Source organism: Colletes gigas, unplaced genomic scaffold (genome assembly GCF_013123115.1).
Source record: "Colletes gigas isolate AHSC1104 unplaced genomic scaffold, ASM1312311v1 Colletes_gigas_Sc00038, whole genome shotgun sequence".
In the NCBI taxonomy this organism is placed as follows: Eukaryota; Metazoa; Arthropoda; class Insecta; order Hymenoptera; family Colletidae; genus Colletes; species Colletes gigas.
The window spans coordinates 906,090-928,695 of record NW_025106667.1 but is presented as its reverse complement, the minus strand read 5'-3'; the positions used below and the strand labels follow the sequence as shown (position 1 = coordinate 928,695).

The 22,606-nt window shown below is 35.8% G+C and overlaps 1 protein-coding gene across 1 annotated transcript in view; it reads right to left on the bottom strand.

Annotated features, from left to right (window-relative positions):
• The window catches only part of LOC122402675 (putative transcription factor capicua), a 57,469-nt gene that overhangs the window by 32,445 nt on the left and 2,418 nt on the right, over positions 1–22,606 (bottom strand). The window contains exon 2 of the mRNA XM_043405664.1: positions 22,359–22,563. The gene's annotated coding sequence lies outside the window, so the exon portion shown is untranslated. The remainder of the gene's footprint in view (positions 1–22,358; positions 22,564–22,606) is intronic.

The following is a 22,606-nucleotide window of genomic DNA, read 5'->3' as shown; positions in this document are numbered from 1 at the left end:
GTTCGAACGTCTCGCAGCCCGTCAACCTTGTCCCGGCCCGATATCCGCAGTAAGTATTATGACTGCAGGTATGACGTCATCGCGTTTGAAATACACCCATCCCCCCAATCGTCTCGCGGTTGAAAAACATCGAGTCTGCAACCGATACTTTCCCGTCTCTCCCGGAAACGGCATCGTGCACAGGTGCCATTCAAGTTCAAGTACGGTACACGGGGATCCTGGGGGCGTATTATAGACCCGGGGGTATTAGTTTCCTGACTTCGAGCCGGAGTCGACGAGGGATGGTTCGTGAAAGCCGGCGTCGGTATCGACTACACGAATTACGCGTGAAAAAGAAAACAGTGGATGGTACCTCTCGGCCATCACCGTCCGAGCGCTACCACCCGCGGATCGGCCGTTCACTAGCAAGGCCCCCGAGGAGCTTTCCTTTTAACGGGCCTTAAGAACTTGTAACCGATACCTGTGGCTCCCTCTCTCTCCACCGATCGCTCGCTCTACCTCTATTTACTTCTTTCTTCTTCGTTATGGTGAATGGCCTGAATGAAAGGAGCCAAATCGTCGCGCGAATATTATATAGTATAGGTGACCTGGGTGAAGCGGTGCGGTGCAGCGTTTCCATGAGCCACCTTTCAGCCACAATGGAACGCGACACCAGAGGTGGTTCGGGAACGCCGTCCTCGGGGCTAGTTCCGAGCATAAATCAAATATACGACGGGCATTACTACGCTTCGTGTCAGGTAGAAAGGGCGGGGACGTATCCCGTGACAATTGTCCGGTCTGTTCCTTTCCTACGTTATTGTTGCGCATCCCTGTCTCCTGCTTTACGAAACACCTGCTTTTTCAGACGATTTCGGGGTGCACCGGCCGCGATTGTCTCCAACGTACCCTCCGCGATACACACTGGCGGACATGTACTTACGAACATGTTACTAATTACACATTCATTCTTCTAATTCTACCAAACTTTCGACAAAAAAATTTCGCTGGATGCTGAAATATTTCGGCAATAAAAAATTTTTCAAATCGTTCTAAAAAAATTATTGTCAGTTGCAGTGGTCGATTACAATCATTTTTGGTAATTACACATACCCCTGAAATCCTACCCACTTTCTAGAAAAAAATTCGAGAAGGTATAAAATTTTTCGTCAAAATTCAAAAATTTCGAATCGTTCTGGAAAAATTGTTTTTGGTTGCGGGGGTCAATTACAATCATTTTTGGTGAATAGACATACCCCCGAAATCCTAATCATTTTCGAGAAAAAAATTCGAGAAGATGTGAAATTTTTCGTCAAAATTCAAAAATTTCGAAACGTTCTGGAAAAATTGTTTTCGGTTGTGGGGGTCAATTACAATCATTTTTGGTGAATAGGCATACCCCCGAAATCCTAACCATTTTCGAGAAAAAAATTCGAGAAGTTGTGAAATTTTTCAACAAAATTAAAAAATTTCGAATCGTTCTGGAAAAATTATTTTCGATTGCGGGGGCCGATAACAATCATTTTTGGTCATTACACATACCCCCGAAATCCTTCGCACTTTCGAGAAAAAAATTCTTGATTGAAAATCTAATGTGAGGCCCAGAAATGCACCCCCGAAATTTCATTCGAATCTTTAAAACGTCATAACTTCTGAATGGATTGGCCGATTTTAATGTTTCAAACTTCAAACAACGCGTATTTTAGTGAAGAATGTGTAGATATTCTAAAAATATTCGAAACCTTACTCCTTAACACCGTAAAATGAGAGAAACCTCATAAAACTGGCCCAATTTTCAAACGTCCATAACTTCTATAATAGTGAATGTATTCCATTGAAATTTAGGATGGAAGTAGAGCTCATGGATACCTACAAAAAGTACTAAACAAAATTTCCGTAGGACGTCAAACAAATTTACTAAAAATGGAAAACGTAATTTTAAGAAAAATCGACAGGGCTCCTATAATAGTGAGTGTATTTCATTGAAACTTTTTTCTGAAGTAGTGCTTATGGGTACCTACAAAAGAGTATTAGGCAACTTTTCTGTACAGCGCCAAACAAATTTATTAAAAATGAAAAACGAATTTTTAAGAAAAATCGACAGGGCTCCTATAATAGTGAGTGTATTTCATTGAAACTTTTTTCTGAAGTAGAGCTCACGGGTACCTACAAAAAAGTATTAGACAACTTTTCTGTACAGCGTCAAACAAATTTATTAAAAATGAAAACGAAATTTTAAGAAAAATCGACACAGTAAGGTGGCTAAATTTTTCAGGGAAAATGAAAGGTTTCAAATCATTCTGGAAAAATTATTTTCGGTTGCTGGGGTCAATTACAATCATTTTTTATGAATAGACCTACCCCCGAAATCCTACCTACTTTCGAGAAAAAAATTCGAGAAGGTATGAAGTTTTTCGTCAAAATTCAAAAATTTCGAATCATTCTGTAAAAATTATTTTTATTTGCGGGGGTGAATTACAATCATTTTTGGTGAATAGACATACCCCCAAAATCCTAATCATTTTCGAGAAAAAAATTCGAGAAGGTATGAAATTTTTCGACAAAATAAAATAATTTCAAATCGTCCTGGAAAAAATATTTTCAGTTGCAGGGATCAATTACAATCATTTTTGATGAATAGACATACCCCCGAAATCCTGCGCATTTTCGAGAAAAAAATTCAGTACGGGCGTAAAAATTTAGTAGTATTCTCATGTTTTATTGAAAAAATATTGGCTGAACCGCTAGGTGTACGATTTTAAGCGATAGTCAGTCACTTTATGTAGATTCCTTTTCTTCGGTTACCGACTACGACGGTCGACAAAAAACACAGGCGACTCGGAGGCTCAATGATATCGGTGTGTACAAACATTTGCTGCCGGTGTCGAAATTTGCCATCGCTGTTCGGAAACTGAACCTCGCGATGATGTTTGTTTTAAGAATCATTACTGTAAATGCTACGTACGAGTTCCTTCGACGACTTTTGCTCGATTTCAACACCGTGAACGCACGATGGTTTTGTCCGCAATTTTCTTAAAGACTCTCGAGTCTCCTCGAGGTACGTGAGATAATACGTTTTTAAAGTTCGTCTCGATGACCTTCGGTTGCGTGATAAAGACGTGATTCGTAACGCATGGAAGAGTCAATGAGATGTTATCGACTAATATCCCGAATGCTACGCGCAATGTTTGCCCAGAACTGGAGTAAATCGCCGACAGTAGTCCGTCCGTATCTATAGTCACGTTGGAATAATCTATGAAACGTTAAACAAATTTTTTTATCGTCTGACATAATTGCGGTATGAATTAACCGATCAGCTGCTACTATCGTCGTTGCTACTTGTGGCGTCGCCTCCCATGCTCGCCACCAGAGGGGTCGCGCTCTCACAAGCGCTCTCACGACCCCTCGGTATATATACACTCCTCGAACGACTTCCCAATATCCCAGTCGTCTAAGGCAGGGCCTGCTAGAAAGCCCACTGATAGGCCCGGACGAAACGCGCCCCCTCCTTTCCTTTTCCCGCCTCCTACGAATCACCACGAAATCTACCCGCAGCGAAGCAGCGCCACATACTCGTTAAAAGTGCACGAAGTTCTACAGAATTTTATTTACACGATTGCACGCGAAAGTAACCTGGTTACCGATTGAAATTAATATTCCGTTTAGCAAAATGGCATCATTCAAATGACATCGATGAGTAAATTTAATACTGACATAATACTTCAAACATAAACACTTCACGAAACCTTGGACACATTTGACACACAAGTTCTGCTTACGTTCAACGATTTGTCATACGATTATAATCTATACATATATACGACAGTCATAATTCACTGGACATCGATTCTCTGAATATCTAGTACGTAAAAATTGAGGTACATTGTATATCAACTATTACCGTCATAACGCACGCTAGTGATGCACGTGTGCTTTGCTATAAACAGTTTTTTCTATTTGTTAATCGCGACGTTGCATCTGTTTCCTTCTAATTATACGAAAAGTTCCTATGTTTTTTATCAAATGGCTCTGTAGGTTGTCTAGTGCGTTTTGGAGTAATATATATTCTTCTATACATATATGTATTATCGTTACATGTAAGTTTGGTACGGAAAGAACAGCATTTATGGATATTAGGAACAGCGTTATACCATTCAAAAGAATTCGTGAGCTCTTATGTTTTCGTTTGTGTACGGTACGCGGCGCGACAGTCGAATGAGTGTGACTCGGTTATGGCTGTGCCGCATGCACCCAATTCTATTTTGTAAGAATTAATAAATAAAATACCTTTGTTACTCAAGAAATCTATCAAATCGCAACAAACAACGAGCCAGGCAACTGTGTCTTTATTGTTGTTTGGAAAATGAAGATTCAACGGGAAGTAATCCATTCGAATCACGTCGTTTCCTGCGTTACACACACGAGCTTCGTAATGGTGTTCGGGTCGCGTCCAGTGAATTGCAAGCGACGCTGGAAAAATTGTTGTCTCGACGAGAATGGCACCGGCCATTTTTCGGCGACGAAAACCGCGTACGAGTCGCGGTCTGGAAAACAACCGTGTCGTTTGCTCGTTCGACCGTGGCTGGAAAACAGATCGAGATCGTTAATGGTGTTATACCGAACATCGATCCGACTAATTATTTCATCTCCGACTAGAACTTATTTCCCCAAGTGCAACATATTGATCGCGCGTGTAGAATGCGTTCTGGTACAGTGTCGTGCCGCGGCTAGAAACGTACTCTCGAAACCAACTTCTGCCTACGCAAGTATGGTGCGACTTCCGGCGTGCTCTGAAGATAATAGTATCGCTGGAATGCATGACTGGTTGAAAAACTGCAGTCACCGTTCCCGCGACTGAATCAGATGCACTTCGTTTTTCGTGTCTATTCGCGATTTTCAGTCGTACGCCGCCGTGAGCACCGCAACAAACAGAATTTAATATGTTTTATACCGCAAAATAATATTCTTTTCGTTTCCCTTCAAAGTGATCCACGTGTTTCAATTATTTTATACACATTTTGTTATTTTTTTTTACACGATTTTCGAGCTTATATCGGCCCACCATATACAGGGTGTTCGGCCACTCCTGGGTAAAATTTTAATGGGGGATTCTAGAGGCCACAATAAGACGAAAATAAAGAGTACAAATTGGTTGATGGAGGCTTTCTTAAAAACTTTGTTTCCAAATCGAAACGTCGACGTCATCGAAATTCATTCTTCGTGCGTTCGACGACACGAGAGTTTGAATCGTAAATAGGTCTGCGGCGTATATTCAGATACAAAAATAGCTGGACATTTGTAATTAGATTAATGCCAGCGAATGAACGCTCGGGAAGCGAAATAATCGTTATCGAGTTCGCGTATTTTTACCTGAATGAACTGCATATTCATTTTAGCCGAGCTGGGGATAGTCGAACTTTTTAAGTACTGCTCAAACCAGGCACGACTGCTAATCTCCTTTTTAACCCTTTTAGTGCCTTATTCTTCGCATTAGGAGAAAGCACTGTCTCAACAAAAATTTGTAAAACATTATAAAGGGTCTAATTTTATTGCAAAAGTATTTAAAAAATTATTTTTGGGTTTAACCCTTTGCCCTGGAAGCCCTTTTCGCTCGGGCGAACCAGCAACTCGACGCTACTTTGTCGCGGAAACGTATATTCTGAAGTCATGTTATACTGGGTGTTCGGCCAACCCTGGGAACAAATTTTAATGGGAGATTCTAGAGGCCAAAATAAGACAAAAATGAAGAATATCAGTTTCTTGACTGAGGCCTCGTTAAAAAGTTATTAACAATTAAGTTAAAAAATTTCAAACCGTTCTGGAAAAATTATCTTCGATTGCAGGGGCCAATTAAAATCATTTTTGGTAAATACACATATCTCCGAAATCCTACCCACTTTCGAGAAAAAAATTCGAGTAGGTACTGAACGTTTTAGGTGAAATTAAAATATTTAAAATCACACTAAAAAAATTATTTTCGGTTGCAGAGGTGGATTAGAATCATTTTTGGTCATTACACTTACCCCCGAAATCCTTCACATTTTCGAGAGAAAAATTCTTGATCGAAAATCTAATGTGAGGCCAGAAATGCACCCCCGAAATTTCATGCGAATCTTTAAAATGTCATAACTTCTAAACGGATTGTAATATGTAGAAATTCTAAAAATATTCAAAAAGTTGTTCCTTGATCCCGCAAAATAAGAAAAACTCCATAAAAATGGTCCAATATTCAAAAGGCCATAACTCTTACAATAGTGAACGTATCTCATTGAAACTTTTTTTTAAAGTAGAGCTCATGGGTATCTACAAAAAAGTATTGGACAACTTTTCTGTAGGGCGTCAAATAAAATTGCTAAAAATGAAAAACGAATTTTTAAGAAAAATCGACAGGGTAGTAGGTGCCTTAATTTTTCAGGGAATATGAAAGGTTTCAAATCATTCTGGAAAAATTATTTTCGGTTGCGGGGGTCAATTTCAATCATTTTTGGTGAATACACATACCCCTGAATTCCTACCCACTTTCGAGAAAAAAATTCGAGTAGGTATTGAACTTTTTAGGTGAAATTAAAATATTTAAAATCACTCTAAAAAAATTATATTTAGTTACAGGGGTCAATTACAATCATTTTTTATCATTACACATACCCCCGAAATCCTATGCATTTTTGAGAAAAAAATTCCTTACCGAAAATCTAATTTTTCTTCCAGACCTAACCCAGACCTGACCCAAACCTAATCCAGACCTAATCCAGACCTAACCCAGACAAAGGTGCCTAAATTTTTCGACGAAAAAAAAAAATTTCAAATCGTTCTGGAAAAATTATTTTCGTTTGTGGGTGTCAATCGCAATCATTTTTGGTGAATAGACATACCCTCGAAATCCTGCGCGTTTTCGAGAAAAAAATTCAGTACTAAAATGATTTGAAATTTTTTTATTTTGTTTATCTTCCTAAGACAAGTGCAACGATGCACCCAAAAAATGCAAATGTACTATTAACCCCGTTGCCACGACAAATCAAAGTTCTGTAGTGTAATATTGTTTTAAATGCGAGCATTTACATCACAAGGCAAAGTTGAGCATGTTTTATTCACGAAGAACGAATAGAAATATTAGATTCATTCATAAAGTGGCCTTTACCCACTTTTATATATCAATTTAAAAATTTCATTAATGGATACTAATTTATGAATGAAATGTGAACGAAAGTTAGTTTACAAATTAATCTAAAATTTGTATTCGTTATCAGCGAACAAGATGTGCACAACTCTGCCAGAAAATGGGCTCCGCTAAACGCGTCTTAATTTTCACATAAACATCCCTCGACCACTAGTAAAGCACAGCCTTAATTCTTTGAAAAATATTAAATTTCTTAACATAGTTTAAACTGATAATTTTTTATCCCAAAAACCCTCTCGACAATACCCCAAGGTTAGCTCGAAAAACAATGGTTTCGACAGAGAACGTCCACTTAAAATTTCGCCGAGGAGCAAACGCTGTGGCATGATCGATCGGGCAACTTAAACCGATATAAAATATTCACGCGTTGCTCGGAATTATTTACACCAGTGCCGAATGTCTGAGACGCTGTTCCGTTTTGGTGTACGCCGCTAACCGTAATAGCAATAGCCCTGGGTTCAGCGACGAGTCCGCAATCGAGTTACGCGCGAGTGGTTCCTCTTCCATAAACAGCTTGACTGACACCGCGGACCCATGCAAACCACTCCGCAACGTGACGTCACACTTTCTGCGAGACGAGCGCGTGTGAGATGCGCGCGCAGACGTTAAGTAGAATCGCGCCTCCATACGCAGTCTCTTTGATAAATCGCCGGATCTAGATTCTCTTTGCGTCGGCACAAGTGCCATCTACTATTTGGTGCTATCTTTTTTCGATGGTCTACGTTCCAACTGACCCTTGATCAGGTCTAGATAAACGCGTCCCCATCAAGAGCTTCACTGACACCGTGGACCCATGCAAACCACTCTGACGTGACGTCAGAGTTTTTGCGAGACGAGCGCGTGCGAGATGCGCGCGCAGCCGTTCGGTTGAATCGCGCCTCCATACGAAGTCCGTCCGATAAATAATCGAATCTAAATTCTTAGTGCCATCTACTATTTGCTATTATCTTTTTTTCATTTCAAATGGTTAATTACAATCATTTTTGGTGAATAGACATACCCCCGAAATCCTACCCACTTTCGAGACAAAAATTCAGTACCGACGGAACTTTAAACGTTAATAACTTTTTAACGAGGCCTCCATCAACAAATTAGTATTCCTGATTTTCGTCTTATTTTAGTCTCTAGAATAATTCCTATTATTCTGATCAACAACGACTCACTTAGTTGCACATATTCTCGACCGTCGATCATAAACAGAAAACAAGAACAATCCTGTGAAGGGCGATGGCCGACGATCGCCTTGCGCCGTGTGTCATCGTCTCAAAGTATCAATGGTCGCGCGCACACTACACATATACACATTGTAGTTAGTATATGTTCCTTAACCCAATATATACATTGTAGTTTAATAAAGAATAATATTTACAGTTTACAATAATGTGAGTCTCTAACGAATACCCGTGAAGAAAATATATACTTTTAATTTTTGTTTCTTACAAACTTTATTCGAGCTAAAACTTTTAGTTACTTGCTTTTATCGGAACTTACACTGTGAGAACTTTTATTATAAAAGTTTCGTTTTAATTCTTTCAACAGAATCCATTAGAAAAGTTCTGTACTATGGGTCATTCCACGCGAAGTCGAACACTTTTTCGAGTAACTATTCAAATCATATTCAACTAACAATTCTTCCAGAACGATTTGTAATTTTTTAATTTAATTATTAATATCTTTGTAGCCTCCATCAACTAATTGGTATTTTTGATTTTCGTCTTATTTTGGCCCCTAGAACCAATGAACAAATGAATATGTCATTTTTAAAGTACAATCATTTTTGGTGAATACACATACCCCCGAAATCCTAACTATTTTCGAGAAAAAAATTCGGGAAGGTATGAAATTTTTTGTAAAAATTAACAAATTTCAAATCGTTCTCGAAAAATTATTTTCGGTTTCGGGGGTCAATTACAATCATTTTTGATCATTAGACATACCCCCGAAATCCTACCCACTTTCTAGAAAAAAATTCGGGAAGGTATGAAATTTTTCGACAAAATTAAAAAATTTCAAATCGTTCTGGAAAAATTATTTTCGGTTTCGGGGGTCAATTACAATCATTTTTGGTCATTACACATACCCCCGAAATCCTAACTATTTTCGAGAAAAAAATTCGGAAAAGTATGAAATTTTTCGACAAAATTAAAAAATTTCAAATCGTTCTCGAAAAATTATTTTCGGTTGCGGGGGTCAATTACAATCATTTTTGGTCATTACACATACCCCCGAAATCCTAACTATTTTCGAGAAAAAAATTCGGGAAGGTATGAAATTTTTCGACAAAATTAAAAAATTTCAAATCGTTCTCGAAAAATTATTTTCGGTTGCGGGGGTCAATTACAATCATTTTTGGTCATTACACATACCCCCGAAATCCTAACTATTTTCGAGAAAAAAATTTGAGAAGGTATGAAATTTTTCGTCAAAATTAAAAAATTTCAAATCGTTCTCGAAAAATTATTTTCGGTTTCGGGGGTCAATTACAATCATTTTTGGTCATTACACATACCCATGAAATCCTTCGCATTTTCGAGAAAAAAATTCAGAACGGGCGGAACTTTAAACGTTAATAACTTTTTAACGAAGCCTCCATCAACAAATTGGTATTATTGATTTTCGTCTTATTTTGGCCTCTATAACCAATGAACAAATGAAAATGTAATTTTTAAAACTGGCATAAAAAGAAGCAGGATCCTTTTGGTCTAAACATCGTGAAAATTAAATTAAATATATTTCGCCGCGCTAAAAAAGATCACTGTTTTATGTTTGTTGTATACCATTTATTAATTAGGCTGTTCGAGTGGACAGTACTCTACATCAAATGCCGTAGCATAAGCACCGAGAACGCGTGCATAGTACACTCCAGTTAAATGATCTATCCACTCAGAGATGCGCGAAAGGCGTCACGCGCACTTCGACTTCCGATTGGTGGAACGAGATTGGTGATGCGCATTTCACCAATCGGAAGTCGAAACGAACCTAATGTTCGCCACACAGTGCTTCGACTTCGAGTACACGGTGTTTGGGGGAAAAAGTGATCAAATTAAAATCATTGATACTTTCTTGAAACGAATAAAATGCTGCATTAATCATGTAGCAATACAAAGTTTAAGTAGACTTTTATTTTTTCTTGAATAAAAAATTTTGTATTAATTTTTATTATGCAGTATTCTGTCCAATGTTTAGTAATGAATTTATGTTGGAAACATTTTTCCAGAAGTGACGTGAGAAGACAATGTTGATCTGTTTTTACGATTCGAAAGGTATTATACTTCGGGAATTCGTTTCACAGGGTCAAAATGTCAATGGTGAATATTATCTGGGTGTTATGGAGCGTTTGTGGAAAAAAATCGTTCGAGTGAGGCCCGAATATCGAGCGCCAGGAATTTTTGGTGAAAAAACAGGTCTGTGTGCTCCGACATCCTCCGTATTCGCCGGACTTATCACCATGTGATTATTTCGTATTCCCAAAAGTCAAACTGGCCATGAAAGGAATGTTTTATGACAGTGTTACACAAGAAAAAAATTCGCGATGTGAAATTTTTTGCCAAAATTAAAAAATTTTAAATCGTACTCGAAAAATTATTTTCGGTTGCGGGGGTCAATTACAATCATTTTTGGTCATTACACATACCCCCAAAATCCTAACTATTTTCGAGAAAAAAATTCGAGAAGGTATGAAATTTTTCGACAAAATTAAAAAATTTCAAATCGTTCTGGAAAAATTATTTTCGGTTTCGGGGGTCAATTACAATCATTTTTGATCATTACACATACACCCGAAATCCTTCGCATTTTCGAGAAAAAAAATTCAGAACGGGCGGAACTTTAAACGTTAATAACTTTTTAACGAAGCCTCCATCAAGAAATTGGTATTCTTGATTTTCGCCTTATTTTGGCTTCTAGAATCTCCCATAAAAATTTTGTCCCCGAACGCTTTGTATATGGTAAAATAGAGGCGCGTGCGAACGGTTATGATTGTTTCTTTTGTAAGCGTAGGGCAGGTTCTCGTGTACTGGAATTCCATATTTACTACGATGTCGCCAGAGGTCGCGAGTGAAACCACAAAGGCAACACACAGGGTCAGCATTGAGCCGAGAGCGGACGAACCGCGATAAACAGAATGTGACATAAGTTGGGGTTGCTTATCGATATTGCTTGGAAATATGCAACGACGTTCCCTAAGAAGAAAAGTCATTAACACGACGCTCCGACAAAAAAGAAAAAAGATCTGGGGGGGGGGGAAAAAAAACGCGACGATAACGTATCTCGCGGTTTCATCGACGGCAACCGGCTGAGAAATTCTATAGTATAGTAACCGCACTGCGTGGAATTAAGAAACGTAAGCTGAACAGAGTTAAAGGAAACAATGAACGCGCGCGCAGCGAGCAAAGACTTTACAAGCATATGTTTTACACGCAACAGAACGCTATTAATACTATATATTAAGAGCTCTTTATGCGGTCGCATATACATAGTTACGACTACTAAACAAATTGATTTAGCAATAAGTTATGAAAATGGGTATAAAGTATGACTCTGGAAATGATTTTTTTAAATAGACTGGATCACAGTTACTTTTTATTAATAATAATCTTTATTATTTACAGTTATTTTAATTAACAGATCATGATGGTCCAAAAGTTGTAAAAATTTTAAATTTGATCATCAGGAACATTATACAATAAAAAGTACACCGTTAATTAAATTACCGAATGTTTCTATTTTTCACATTATAATAACTACTATAATGTTACGAATTCAAAATAGATGTACTAAGAAATTAATAACCGCTTGTAAAATTTCGGAACAACAATATCGGAGAATGAACGTTTGTGAAAGTTTTACTTTTCAGTTGGTATTTATGCGACAGCGAATAACAAGTTGGCATTTAAAACGTATTGGCAAATATACGTTGCAACGATCTTTGATCTTATTAATTATTAATCTCGGCCGTTATGTAAGCCCGACGATAATTATTCCGATTAATTGAATAATTGATTACAGATATTTAGGATTTACTGTCCGGAAGGAATAACATATATATTTCGTTCATTTACCAACAACTGATAGCGCTGTACTGATAAGGATTCTCATATACCGTGAACCTTCGTGAACCGTGGTGTTCTCCCTTGAGAACGATCTAACCGGGGAGAAAAATTCGAGTTTTGCGTTCTCGATTACAGCCACACTCAGCACACGCGAGCTCGTTAATGTAAACAATGTGTCAAAACACGTTTGAAAAGCAGATGTTCTAGATGCTGTTGGCACAGAATACGGAGGAGATAAGGTATCGAATACAATTAATGTATTGCGAATCGAATAAAAAAATCATTAAGCGGTATCGTCTTATCATGACCTGTGCAACGAAGATACCAATCCCCCCCCCCCCACCATTATCCCAGTCATCGAGATGCGTTTGCCTTTTTTTTCGACACGAACGATACAGCTCGTTGTTTTGTTCGAGCTTACGATGAGAAATTCTTGTGGAATAATACAAATAGCATCGAAAGAATAACCGTTCGACGCCCTCCGAAAGATTCGATTTTTAAATGTTTTCTATTGGTTTTCTTTTTAGGCGAGGGTTAATAAAAAATATGAAATTTCGAATACTCGACGATTCCATCTCTAGAAATGATAAATATACTATCATGCAAAAGCAATTTATGACCAGACGATCGTCCTGACATACATATCCGCGATAATGCAATTCTCTCGCGAGAAAGCGCTCGAGAAGCTTCGCCACCTGGCGGTAACATCGCAGTACTACTACGGGCGAGGTATCGCGCAAGTAGACTGTCGTATACAGGGGTCACGTGGTCTGCCAAACAGTCGTACGCATGAAATCTTTGCATATAAATTACACGTTAATAACGCGCTTCTGAGACACGCTACATAGCCTATGTCCGTCCTAGAGTATGCAGGAATAACGTGTCAAAATTTGGGGAAGATCGGTTCAACAGGTCTTGAGTTTTGCGCGAACATAAAAATCGGCTCTCTCTTTATATAAAAGTATAGATATATTAAAATTTCGATGATTATTCAATATTGGACAACGAATGTTTTCAACAATTTTTTGAGAATATAATTTCAAGAAATCGTTTTGAAAAAATTATTCTCGGTTGTGGAGGACCATTATAATCATTTCTGGTGGATATACAAACCCCCGAAATCCCGCGCACTTTTGAGAAAAAAATTCTTTACCGAAAATACAATGTCTGGCCATCAATGAAATTACTATTTTTTTTTAATTATAAAAATTATATTAAAATAATAATAAAATAGTTTTGTGAACGATACATGAAATCAATGAATGATAAAAATAAAAATAAAACAGTTTGCATTATAGCTTAGTGTTCGTTGATAGGACAATGTTAATTAATTAACGCGAAGATTTATTGAACTATTTCTACGAAATGATTTCATGGTTATTCAATAAATGTATGTATCGCCGCAAAACAAATTTTATAAATTATTTTAAGAATTATTGAATAGACGTAAGCAGTTGGTCGAGGAATTTTTACTTCGTTCTCATATATTTATGGATATATCGCAGACAAGGATAAACAGTGAACAGAAATAACAGAATAATTACACAATTACGCGAAATAAAAATTTTTAATTCTTCTTTCCCGTCTCGGAATTAAAGTGTTATATTTTCTTGGTATTTATATCTTATCCTGTGGTAAAATCGCATTGCTTCCCTAAAATCCGGCTAGAGTTAGCTGTTAACCGCGATTAGAGAATACATGCATGCGTTTTAAGAGGCAGAAACAGGGTAAATAACCTGGCTCGCATATTAATATCGTGTACTCGCGATCTTCGTATACCTACAGTGCACGAAAAGAATTATACTGTAATAGAATAAGAGATTCGAACTAGAAAGACGTAACAACAAAGATAATAGTATATCAAGAAACGATATGATATTATGGATTCTTTTCGACACAATGCAATTACAAATAGAGTGATTACAAACACTTTGTCGTATACAAAGATAGCAGCTAGAATATTTCATTGAAGTTAAAACGTTTTAGTTACAAGTACCTAATCTTTCTCAGTATCATTCATTAAATTTTAATTTGATGACAAACACGTAGACACGTGTGTAAGCACAGTTTCGTTTAACAATGTTTTATTAGGATCTCGAATGCGCTTATCTATTCCCCGAAATCTGATAAAACTATACAATACGCACTCGGCAATTCTAATTGTTCACATACCAGGTCTAATAAACCAGTCGACACGATTAGTCTTCAATTTCTTTAAATTTATAATTATGTACCTTGTATAACTTTTAATGGAATCTATATTTATTTATGAATATATCATCTACATCAACAATTGTTTAAATTTTAGTGTCAAGAGTAGAAATATTTGATAGTTTTATGATATTTTACAACATTTATAACGACACTAATTTTATTTAAAAGTTTATTATTATTCACCCTTTTAGTGCCGAGCGAAAAAGCTCATAAAAACCAAACTAAGAATGATATTTACAAAATACAAAAAGCAGCATATTACGAAATAAAGAAAGAATAAAGTAATGGCAATTGCATTTCAATATTTATTGCAAATCATATAAATAACATAATTATAAAATATGATAAAAAGCATAGAAACAAGTTTCTCTTCTACAAACAATATTTACACATAAGAATAATCATTGTTTGATCACAGTTTTATATAGGTCACGTAGCATAAAGTACAAGTAATTGATTTTCAATGATTTTTTAATAAATACTCAATTCAAAATTTGATGAGGCTTTGTTAAAAAGTTATTAACGTTTAAAGTGGAGCCTGTACTGAATTTTTTTCTCGAAAACGCGCAGGATTTCGAGGGTATGTCTATTCACCAAAAATGATTGTGATTGACTCCCACAACCGAAAATAATTTTTCCAGAACAATTTGAAATTTTTTTTTCCCGTTGAAAAATTTCACACCTTCTCGAATTTTTTTCTAGAAAGTGAGTAGGAATTCAGGGGTATGTGTATTCGCCAAAAATGATTGTAATTAACCCCCGAAACCGAAAATAATTTTTTCAGAACGATTTGAAATTTTTTTTTTCGTCGAAAAATTTAGGCACCTTGGTCTGGGTTAGGTCTGGGTTGGGTTTGGGTCAGGTCTGGATTAGTTTTGGGCCTCATCCAGACCTAACCCAAACCTAATCCAGACCTAACCCAGACCTGACCCAGACCTGACCCAAACCCAACCCAGACCTAACCCAGACCTGACCCAGACCTGACCCAAAACTAATCCAGACCTAACCCAGACCTGACCCAAACCTAATCCAGACCTAACCCAGATCTAATCCAGACCTAACACAGACCTGACCCAAAAAAACAGGTTTGGGTCAGGTCTGGATTAGTTTTGGGTCAGGTCTGGGTTAGGTCTGGATTAGGTTTGGGTCAGGTCTGGGTTAGGTCTGGATTAGTTTTGGGTCAGGTCTGGGCTAGGTCTGGATTAGGTTTGGGTCAGGTCTGGGTTAGGTCTGGATTAGTTTTGGGTCAGGTCTGGGTTAGGTCTGGGTTAGGTCTGGATTAGTTTTGGGTCAGGTCTGGGTTAGGTCTGGATTAGTTTTGGTCAGGTCTGGGTTAGGTCTGGATTAGTTTTGGGTCAGGTCTGGGTTAGGTCTGGGTTAGTTTTGGGTCAGGTCTGGGTTAGGTCTGGATTAGTTTTGGGTCAGGTCTGGGTTAGGTCTGGATTAGGTATGGATTAGTTTTGGTCAGGTCTGGGTTAGGTCTGGATTAGTTTTGGGTCAGGTCTGGGTTAGGTCTGGAAGAAAAATTAGATTTTCGGTAAGGAATTTTTGTCTCAAAAATGCGCAGGCTTTCGGGCGTATGACTATTCACTAAAAATGATTGTAATTGACCCCTGTAACTAAATATAATTTTTTTAGTGTGATTTTAAATATTTTAATTTCATCTAAAAAGTTCAGTATCTACTCGAATTTTTTTCTCGGAAGTGGGTAGGATTTCGGGGGTATGTCTAATCACCAATAATTATTGTAATTGACCCCCGCAACTAAAAATAATTTTTCCAGAACGATTTGAAATTTTTTAATTTAATCGTTAATAACTTTTTAACGAGGCCTTAGTCAAGAAACTGATATTCTTCATTTTCGTCTTATTTTGGCCTCTAGAATCTCCTATTAAAATTTGTTCCCAGGGTTGGCCGAACACCCTGTATAATATGACGACAAAAATAATTGTTTAAATGCTTTTGCAATAAAATTAGACCCTTTATAATGTTTTACAAATTTTTTTTGAGACAGAGCATTCTCCTAATGCGAAGAATAAGACACCATCGCATACGCAACGATATATCGTCGTTCGGCACTAAAAGGGTTAAGATGAATAGAAAATTACGGCGATGGATGGGAACAAATAAAATTGCATAACATCATAGAGAAACCAAAAAGAGTCTGGAATTTTGAAATTTAAGAAATATGTTTCAAAGATTCCGATTACTTAGAAAACTGTAAAAAAAGAAAAATCTATCTTTATTTTATTTTTCGTCTCAGAAACGAGAAATGCCTCTATTTTTGTTCTTTTCATGAATCTGATAGTATTTGTTTTTATATTTTCATTTAATTTCTTCATACACATGCTTATGTTTTATATTTACTTTCATTGATAGTTATTTTGAAAAAAATTGCTGACATGATATTACTATCTATGATTGATAACTTCCTATAATTCATTATATATCGTCGTTCGGCACTAAAAGGGTTAAATAATAATTTACTGAATCTAAGTATGTAACAGCATGGACAACACTTTTTACTTTCACTAAAACAAACTGTTGATCTTTTTATAAAGAAAAGAATTGATCTTTTTAAAAGATCAATTTAAAGTGTTTTTCTATGTTATAATTTTTTAGTATCCAAGTATTGTAAGAGAATATCGAAGAAAAAGATAGTAGGCATAAATTTATGAGACTTGTTTTGACACAGAATCAGATGGAACGATTTTTGAATAATCATGCTGGAAAGATGAATCAGCATGAAACAATAGAAACCGACGATAACAATGAACGGCATTAAAATAATATTGAACTAAGTTTGAAAACATTTTTTTTTTCCATTTAATGAGTAATTTTGCTAGTAATTTCGACTAAACTGTTAGAAATAGATATATTTGGAATATCGGTAGTTTTATTGTTATCAAATAATTATTGTACGAATACATCAACTTCTTTTTAAGATCGATTGACAAAAAGAACATGCAAAATTAAATGGAATTTAACGCGAGTCATTCACAATTTATTGTACTCGAACGTAGCTAGGATTTCTTATCGAATTATTCATTTGTCGGGTTACATTGTTCTAATACAATTTTAATATTTAACTGTTCAAATACTCCACTACAGCGGGACTTCGATTAATTGATTATTTGCCCGGTAGGGTATGTTTGCAGAGTTGCTTGTACATAAAAAATTTATGCACTATTTATAAAGTAGTGAATTACTTGAAAATTTTTTTAATTGATAATTACTTGTCTATAAAAAAATGTCTAAACGATATATGCACTCGTTACAATTATGCTTTGCTTGCAAACATAAATGTTCAGTTTAATAATAAGAAAGAGCCAATAAATCAGAATACACGAAGTTTAATAAAACAACGTATATCCGTTTAGTTTGTTTAAAATGTCTTCGGTATTTCTTATTTTAAACTTTTCTTATAAGTGTGTCGCAGAGAACATACTTTTTCGTTTAATTTGCTCTTTTTTTTTTTACATGAACGCATCAAAAAAAATCTCAAAGTCACTGATTTCATTTTCATAAATGTTTATACGTATATCGGTTACAACATTATTGTTAGTTTCCCACCGAACTCCCCGTTTTTTATTGCACAATGCTCGAATGGAAAAAAATTTACTATTATCTGCAACCTTGATTGATGTTGACTAAGTATGGTCATTGAATACATCAAAATGTGAACTACACTTATGCATACTGAAGAATTATACGATTCCTTTTTTCTTTTAATTTTCGTGACATTTAAATATCTTTAACCCATTTCATAAAACATTCTCTTATATCACTGATACTAGAAAAAATATTCAACTGTGACGGTTCGCATTTTTATCCTGCAAATATTGTTCAAATATACAAATATCTTTTTATTTAAATAATAATATCCTAGTAGCAGTATCGAAAGAATGGTAATGGAATAATAATTTTATTCGTAGTGTTCGAATATTCGTAAAATGTACAAATATTATACTATTATTCAAATAGTTCGAGCATTATGAATGGTAAATATATTTTGTATCGCACGGGTACGACGATGACACGTTGCATTGAAATTCGATTGTTAACTGTTGTAAGTCAATCGACTCGTAAAAATGATGCAATACGATTACATATCTCTTGAGCCTCGAAAGATAACATTTATTTTGTTACGATTCCTCGCGAATAATGAATGCATGCAGCGTCGAACGATGAGTCATTTATCAAAATATCAACCGGGAACAAATGTGGACCTAATTATCGACGCGGGAGAATTTCGACGTAACAACGAACCCGACGATGAATATTCGACGATCGCGTTCGGTTACCAACATTACGGCAGAATAAAGCCGATGCACGTGTGCATCGTTGTAATCTTATCGAGGATTGTGTGAATCAACTTTGAACTTTCGTTCACTTTTAGAACAGAAATATAGTAAGTACATATATCTTTACTCTATATACATAGACGCGCGACATACAGGGTGTTCAGCCACCTCTGGAAAAATATTAATGCCAGATTCCAGAGACCAAAATAAAACGAAAATCAATAATATCAATTTCTTCACTGCGGTTTCATTAAAAAGTTATTAAAAAATTTCAAATCGTTCCGAAAAAATTATTTTCGGTTGCTCGGGGCAATTATAATCATTTTCGGTGAATAGACCTATCCCCAAAATAATAACCATTTTCGAGAAAAAAATTCGAGAAGGTATGAAATTTTTCGACAAAATTAAAAAATTTCAAATCGTTCTGGAAAAATTATTTTCGGTTGCGGGGGTCAATTACAATAATTTTTGGTGATTAGACATACCCTCGAAATCCTACCCAGTTTCGAGAAAAAAATTCGAGAAGGTATGAAATTTTTCGATACAATTAAAAAAATTCAAATCATTTTGAAAAAATTATTTTTAGTTGCTGGGATCAATTACAATAATTATTGGTGATTAGACATACCCCCGAAATCCTCCGCAATTTCGAGAAAAAAATTCTTGATTGAAAATCTAATGTGAGGCCAGAAATGCACCCCCGAAATTTCATGCGAATCTTTAAAACGTCATAACTTCTGAACGGATTGGCCGATTATAATGTTTCAAACGGCAAACAACGCGTATTTTAGTGAATAATATGTAGATATTCTAAAAATATTCGAAAACTTATTCCTTAACCTCGTAAAACGAGAGAAACCTCATAAAACTGGCCCAATATTCAAACGACTACAACTTCTACAATAGTGAATGTATTCGATTGAAATTTAGTATGGAAGTAGAGCTCATAGATACCTACAAAAAAGTACTAAACAAAATTTCCGTAGGTCGTCAAACAAATTTATTAAAAATGGAAAACGAAATGTTAAGAAAAATCGACTCTTAATTTTTCAGGGAAAATGAAAAGTTTCAAATCATTCTGGAAAAATTATTTTCGGTTGCGGGGGTCAATTACAATAATTATTGGTGATTAGACATACCCTCGAAATCCTACCCAGTTTCGAGAAAAAAATTCGAGAAGGTATGAAATTTTTCGATACAATTAAAAAAATTCAAATCATTTTGAAAAAATTATTTTTAGTTGCTGGGATCAATTACAATAATTATTGGTGATTAGACATACCCCCGAAATCCTCCGCAATTTCGAGAAAAAAATTCTTGATTGAAAATCTAATGTGAGGCCAGAAATGCACCCCCGAAATTTCATGCGAATCTTTAAAACGTCATAACTTCTGAACGGATTGGCCGATTATAATGTTTCAAACGGCAAACAACGCGTATTTTAGTGAAGAATATGTAGATATTCTAAAAATATTCGAAAACTTATTCCTTAACCCCGTAAAACGAGAGAAACCTCATAAAACTGGCCCAATATTCAAACGACTACAACTTCTACAATAGTGAATGTATTCGATTGAAATTTAGTATGGAAGTAGAGCTCATAGATACCTACAAAAAAGTACTAAACAAAATTTCCGTAGGTCGTCAAACAAATTTATTAAAAATGGAAAACGAAATGTTAAGAAAAATCGACTCTTAATTTTTCAGGGAAAATGAAAAGTTTCAAATCATTCTGGAAAAATTATTTTCGGTTGCGGGGGTCAATTACAATAATTTTTGGTGATTAGACATACCCTCGAAATCCTACCCAGTTTCGAGAAAAAAATTCGAGAAAGTATGAAATTTTTCAACAAAATTAAATATTTCAAATCGTTCTGGAAAAATTATTTTCGGTTGCGGGGGTCAATTACAATAATTATTGGTGATTAGACATACCCCCGAAATCCTCCACAATTTCGAGAAAAAAATTCTTGATTGAAAATCTAATGTGAGGCCAGAAATGCACCCCCGAAATTTCATGCGAATATTTAAAACGTCATAACTTCTGAACGGATTGGCCGATTATAATGTTTCAAACGGCAAACAACGCGTATTTTAGTGAATAATATGTAGATATTCTAAAAATATTCGAAAACTTATTCCTTAACCCCGTAAAACGAGAGAAACCTCATAAAACTGGCCCAATATTCAAACGACTACAACTTCTACAATAGTGAATGTATTCGATTGAAATTTAGTATGGAAGTAGAGCTCATAGATACCTACAAAAAAGTACTAAACAAAATTTCCGTAGGTTGTCAAACAAATTTATTAAAAATGGAAAACGAAATGTTAAGAAAAATCGACTCTTAATTTTTCAGGGAAAATGAAAAGTTTCAAATCATTCTGGAAAAATTATTTTCGGTTGCGGGGGTCAATTACAATAATTTTTGGTGATTAGACATACCCTCGAAATCCTACCCAGTTTCGAGAAAAAAATTCGAGAAAGTATGAAATTTTTCAACAAAATTAAATATTTCAAATCGTTCTGGAAAAATTATTTTTAGTTGCTGAGGTCAATTACAATCATTTTCGGTGAATAGACCTACTCCCGAAATTCTACCCACTTTGTAGAAAAAAATCCAATATGACTTTAAACGTTAATAACTTTTCAACGAAGTGTCAATCAATAAATTAGTATTCTTGATTTTCGTCCTATTTTGGTCTCTAGAATCTCCCATTGAAATTGTTCCCTGGGGTGGCCGAACACCCTGTATACGTATAAAGTAACACGTGTGAAAGGCAGCATGGAACGGTAGATTAAAATCATCGAAGACGTATTAAAAATTATTACTGACGCATCGCTGATATAATGCATGCAGTAAACGATGCAGATATCGTCAGCGTGATCGTTGTAAGCGCGACTAGTATCGTAACGCTCCTCTCAACGCTTATGATATTCGAAGTAGCCAATTAACGACTAATTCCTACAACTCTGTTCAAGATATAAATGCATATCTGAACTGTGAAATTCCGGCTAATGACTAACGCGAATGAACTTCATTTAACTTGAACGATATCGAACAGTTAAATCATTGAAAAAGGAAATAAAAGATTCCTAAGCTCGTTAGTTTTCGTACGAAACGATTAGATATTTCGAAATTGCCTAAGTGAAACCGTCAAGACGCGCCAGTGTTCCATACACATCGGAAAAGTACTGCCATAAGATCATTCGTGAACGTAATCTTCGGTCCATTGTAGTAAGCAAACTATACCGAGGCAAAACGGTAGTTTCGTCAATAAAAAAAATTTGTATCAAACAGTTTTGTAAATATAAATGATAAGCAATCTTTAAAAGAATGCACAAGAATTGAAGTCAGTGCATTTTTTCAGTCGTGAATGATAAGAAATGTGATAAAAAAACGTTTCAGAAAATAAATTATCGACCGTTGACCAGACAATTTTACTTTAATTACGATTCTCGATATGGTTTTCGCAGAAAAGATGCACTGTACAAAATGTGGTATATTACAGTGTAATTCTAGATCAAACTGCATTTAACTAAAAATAAAAATCATAATAAAGTGCACGTAATCTAGAAAGGGATATATTTTAACGGACACACGCGATAGAAGCAAACAAAATGCATAACACTTACTAGGGCTTGGCACCATTAAGGATTACAGGGGATTGATAATCCTTGACCGCTGGTCACATTTACGGCTCTTTTGTGCGCACTGAACCATGTTGTTTTAATTATTATCCAAAGTCACCGACAGAGTTACTTTCCATTCAGGTAGTTTCGCCGCAGCATGATCAATCGTATCGCGCGATATTACGTACGAGCACTAATCGTCTGGATTCTGTAAACGTATTCAACAATGCACCGACACTTTAAGAAAACCA